Genomic DNA, 6001 nt, shown 5'->3' with positions numbered 1-6001 from the left:
CCTTGAAGCGCTGCGAGTTATGTTGCTATTAGCTTGGCAAAACTTGAATTACAGCGATGCGTCGCCGGATGGAACAACCACTGCTCCGGTAGAGCTGTTGAAATTAGTGGGGCCATCGGTGTAAACATGCTTCCAGCCGAAGTAGGTTTCATTAAACATTAGCAAAGACAACTGTTCAGGGCTAGTGGTGACATGTGTGCCTTCTTAACGATTTCAAGAACCGATAAGCGCACATGAGGTCATTAAGGGTAACTGACTGGATTCCAAGAGATGGCAAACGCGTGAGGGGGAGACAAAAAATTAGGTGGGTAGATGAGATTAAGAAGTTTGCAGGTATAACGTGGCAGCAGAAAGCACAGGACCGAGTTGATTGGCGGAACATGGGAGAGGCCTTTGCCCTGCAGGGGGCGCAGACAGGCTGCTGCTGCTGATGATGATGATGATGATGAGGTTGACAGAGACTACAACGCAGATGCCGCGTGCATTGCAGGCTTGAAGCCAGATGATAATATGTTGTGGTGTTTCGTCACAATACCACAGAACGAAGTATGTGGCCTCCGCACGGGCAAACAGGCTTAGTGACGTGATGGTAGCTGCGATAAGTGCGGAATGTGCGCTCTCAGCGTCACAATAACGATATGAGTTGTGACCGGCTGTTCGTCTGCGATAGCGATAGTTGCAGCTCTCGATAAGCATCTGGGAACGCCAAGACATGTCCGAAGTACTTTTCCTTGCACGCTCTGCTGTGCAAAGATATTATTCTTGCACGTGTTGGACAGGGCAAGAAGACTGTACCGGAAAAAAAAAAACCATGATTAAGCTGCAGCATTGAGCGCACGGGTAGGCCCCATGATTTTCCGGCAGCAAACATGAATGCATTCTCAATGCAAATGAGCTTTTTCTTCAGATAAGAGACAAGTGCACTCCAGGTGACGTCGCGATCCAGGATGACACCTAGGGAATCTATGGCTGCTCTTATAAGCAACTGATTGGCCTTCGATGCACACTGGGTAGAAAGACATCGGTTTGCGTGTAAATGCCGCTGCAGCGCATTTTTCTGTAGCGAAAGTCAAACCTTAGTGGCGAAGACATGTAGATGTTAAGGTTACCGCCTTCTGTATTCTTGCGCGCTCTTGAAGCCATGACACTCCGGACGCCCATATGCAGATATCATCAGATTAGAGAGATATAGCTGTCTGTGGCAGCATTTGGGTGAACCGCACCAGAACAAGGTTGAAAAGAGTTCGAGTTCAACACGCCACCTTGTGGCACACCACGATTGTAATGTGCTTATTGGTAGGTGAACTCCCAGATCTGCTTTCTCGAGAGAATTGAGAATCGCCTCATGGGTAACGTTGTCATAGGCACGTATTACATCTGTGGACAGTGCTACCAAAAGCCGCGTCTTGGTTTTCTGTTTCTGAACGGAGGTCACTAAGTCAACGACGATATCGATTGAAGAGTGGCCCGGTTTAAAGCCAACTATAGCATAAGGATAGATGTTATAACGTTCTAGGCACCACTCGATGCATCTCAGCAGCATCCTGTCCATGACCTCGCCGACGCAACTAGCCCGTGCGATGGGCTGGTGTGAAAGCAAGAATATGTATTGCACGCGTTGTGGTCCTTTATTCTTCGAATAAATGTGCAATATCGGTCCCATTTTTTGATAGAGAAAGGCTCTTTTCCAATAGCGAAATTTGCGATCCCTGTTTTTGGATGACATCCAGTGATAAGTGCGCTGCAAAACTCGGGTTTTAAATAGGTTGCTCTTGTACCGCCATTATAAAGGCACACCAAAAGCCGACCACTGCACGACGTTCGAGAGAGAGATAAGATTCTTTAATGAAATGCCGACGTTCGATTGAACGAGCACCTACTTCATTTGAAAGCCTTTAGGGACCTCTAGCTGCTTGTTGGGTAATGTAATTGATAAGGGCAAAACGCGGTAACACCAAACCGCTCTGTTTAGCGTTTCGATACGAGGACTAGTGCTTAAGGGAGATAACGGAAACTTCATATACGAGTGCCGAGGTGTAAAAATACCTTAAAGGGGCCCTGCAACACTTTTTGAGCAGGGTTAAAAAGCGCTGCCAATCGGTAGTCGAGGCTCCCGAGAACACGCGAGCCAAATATTATAGCGAAGCGAGCGGCCTGGACTTTACAATAAATTCTCAAAGTCACCTAAAAATCGCTCCCTCTTTTCTCGACAAATGATGTATTAGTCCGCAATATATGACGCGATTGTCGGCAGTTCCACCATTGGCTGATGTTCTAATCACGATAACACCCTCATTATTACCTTCATGGTTAATTGTGAGTTCAATAAGTAGATAATATGTATGTTTCTATTGTGTTATGCCGTTAAAACGCCGAACAAACATTAATATAGGCACTTCCGGTCTCACCGACAGCTCGTCTGCTCGTAGTTGCGTGGTTGCGTTTTCTTCACCATGTGCAGTGCCGAAATCGTGAATATTTCTGTGCTTTTGACCATCGCCGGTTGCCGTTGAGAGTGGCAGCCGTTAGAGTGTTGCCTCGTCAGCTGGAAACTGCATCGTCGGCACGTTCTAACGACCGACCGAGGCAGCGGTGCAGCATTTCTCCGATAACAATGCTGGCGCCGGTAGCTTAGGATACCTGTGTTCGCTGTATGGCGAGAGTCCCGTTCGCTGTCTGTTCAGTATGTCATCGAGCCGTACCTCGGCGTATCCGCCCCGTAGTCTCAGGTTCCCGAGAAACCGCGACACAGCAACCAAGCAGACTCGCATTTTCACAGTAGCTGCAGACAGCCGGGGGTTGGGTCCGCGCCGGCCCGATGACCCACGATCCTTTCTTCTAGTCTTTAGTTCTTTGTTGTCAACGCGCACTCGCTGTGCGCCCGCATTCGAAGAGCAAACAGCATCGAAGTACCGCCACTGGGAGAAAGGTGCACGCAGCTTTGCCGTGTTGAATACGATTCAAGCGCGAGCAGTGCGACGAGGCGGTGTATCGGAGTGTGGGTCCAAACCCATCTCAGCTGTCATTCGTTCCAAACGCGCACGCAAGTTTGCGTCCATGGTTGGCAGAGCGATGAAAACACTACGGCAGTTCGAGGTGCACACCCAACATTACCAAACCGACTCGCAGTTTTCAAGCACGCGCGATACACGGTGCGATGGACTCCGCCGCTCGACGACGACCGCGCGAGCCGACCGGAAGTGGCGCCAGAGACCACGTGGTTGCGCCGAGACGCCAGAGAGAAAAAAAATGAAGAAAAAAAAATGCCGCCGGCGCTGACGTCGCCTCCTCGCACCTCCGCCCTCCCTCCCCTTCACGCCGCGCGCAGCTTTCCGCGCGCTCGCTGCGTTGAGTTGAGGGAGAAAGCTGCGGAACGTGATCTCTATAATTTGGTAACACGACTTAGACTTGACGGATTCGAAAAATTTTTGCGGCATATGACTCGTGAAGAGTCATACGTCAATAATGAGACTATTCCAATATAACTAAAAAAGGTGTTGCAGGGCCCCTTAATGAGTCGTCTTTCGTGTTTAGTAACGAGCAATTACGAATATTAACACAGACCACCTCATGTTGAAGTAAGTTCGGGGGTAGGATAATATACGTTGTTTATGTAGATATCTGCCTGAACTTAGTTTATTTGTTATATTCTTCCACACACATTGTGCTCTCCGTGACATGGCCTCTCTTGTATCCAGTTCGTCGGTTGTGCGCATACAGAGCTCTTTATCGATGACATGGCTGGCGATCGTTGATGCATTTCTATCATTCTTGAATAAACTGTTAATGGAAAGTCAGCGTTCGTGTTGTGATACATATTCCGTCGTTGTCGTTAGTGGTCTGCTGCGTCGGCGTTTGTCAAGTGCGACTGCACACTTAGCATTCATTATTACAAAGCATATTTCGGAAACCTCTTAACAAGGACTCGCAAAGTGTAGCCACCTCTCTCAGTTTTCTAAATAGAACTTGGCGTCCATTCAAATAACTGCTCAATTTAGTGTCACCACTGTTAAATATTGGATGTACGGCCCTACTAACAGTATACGGCCTAACTAGCCATCGGTTAAAGGCCATCCAATCCTTGAAGGTCTTTTACATTTACTTAACTATAAAAATTAACTGACGCTGAAATTGACATGGAGGTGAAGTAGTATGCCGGCGCAGAAAGAATAGCGTGCCAATAGAGATGCTGTCCGAAATTTATTCTGGAACGGTCACAAAATGGCACTTTTGTGACTGACGTCATCACGTTGCGGAATATAACGTAGATTAATTGTAGAACGAATATAATTCACGGTCCCTTATTCTAGTATACCATGAGTCAATGGAATGAACCTATGCAGGAAATTGCCTAATAGCCAGCTGGTCTGTCTGTGTCCCTTTATTGGACGTATAGCTCGGTTCTCTTTTGTCAATTCTATTTCTCGTACGTTTGTTCTCTCTTCGTGTATTTTTGTGTGTGTATGAAAACGCAATCTATTTCTTTCAAAATGTTAACAGCGCAAGAATAAAAGGAAGGGACGAGACATCAGAGGTAAAGAGCGCTGACTTCCAACTAGTCTTTATTTCGATAAGAAGTGCATATATACATAGCAAGGGAGAGGGCGCTAGACAAGAAAAGAAAGGATGTACAGGTGCTGCCATCATTGCCTCATCATCTCCAATACAGCGCGCATATCACCACGTGTGCCCTAAAACCCAGCCAGGTAATCAATTTCTTGATTTAGAAGCGCAATAGAGGGAGGACTAACGCACGTATCTCCTCGCTTATGTATGAAATGTGCTTCAATAACTTCGCGAGTTAGCTGATCCCTATGCCAAGCCATCACTTTGCTCTGATTGAAGCCGGGTGTACACCCGCAGTCACGGCAATGAATGCCGATGTGACCCTGGACCGTATTGAAGACGTTATTGTGGTGTTCGCGCAAGCGGTCATTTAGGCATCTGCCCGTTTGACCGATATAGCTTTTCCCACACGTCAGTGGGATTGAATAAACAACCCCGACTGCGCAGGAGACGAAACGTGTCCTGTGGTTCACAGAACACACAGGAACCTGTGAGGGCTGAGCGTTCACCATATTGCACAACTTCTGAAGCTTCTCGGGAGCCGAGAAAGCCACCTGCAAGTTGGCACGCGCTCCAATCTTCTTCAGCCTATGTGACACATTGTGCACGTACGGCAACACAACGAGGCGCTTTTTGTTTGTGTTTTCACGCTCTTTGCATTTGTCTCTTTGCCGAACCTGCTTCAGTAGCTTTTCAGCGACAGCAGTCAGCAAAGCCTTAGGGTACCCGGCGTCTTCGAGCCGGCCTACTTGCGCTTGAAAGCTACGTTGCAAGGCGTCAGGGCAAGACTTTTTCAGAGCACTGGCAAGGCATAGGTTTGCAATGCTGCGCTTGATTAGTTTCGAATGCGCTGAGCTGTAGGGCAAGAGTGGTTTACCATTTCTTGGCCGATACATCCAACGTAGATGAGAAGTCAACCATGAAAGTTCCAAATCAAGAAATCTCAATGAATTGTTTACTGGGAACTCGGAAGTCAACTGCAACGGTTGGAGAGAGCTCTGGAAAGTGGCTACAGTTGCAAACCTATGCCTTGCCAGTGCTCTGAAAAAGTCTTGCCCTGACGCCTTGCAACGTAGTTTTCAAGCGCAAGTAGGCCGGCTCGAAGACGCCGGATACCCTAAGGCTTTGCTGACTGCTGTCGCTGAAAAGCTACTGAAGCAGGTTCGGCAAAGAGACAAATGCAAAGAGCGTGAAAACACAAACAAAAAGCGCCTCGTTGTGTTGCCGTACGTGCACAATGTGTCACATAGGCTGAAGAAGATTGGAGCGCGTGCCAACTTGCAGGTGGCTTTCTCGGCTCCCGAGAAGCTTCAGAAGTTGTGCAAAATGGTGAACGTTCAGCCCTCACGGGTTCCTGTGTGTTCTGTGAACCACAAGACACGTTTCGTCTCCTGCGCAGTCGGGGTTGTTTATTCAATCCCACTGACGTGTGGGA

Source organism: Rhipicephalus sanguineus, chromosome 2, assembly GCF_013339695.2.
Source record: "Rhipicephalus sanguineus isolate Rsan-2018 chromosome 2, BIME_Rsan_1.4, whole genome shotgun sequence".
Classification (NCBI taxonomy): domain Eukaryota; kingdom Metazoa; phylum Arthropoda; class Arachnida; order Ixodida; family Ixodidae; genus Rhipicephalus; species Rhipicephalus sanguineus.
This window is presented reverse-complemented; position numbering follows the sequence as displayed.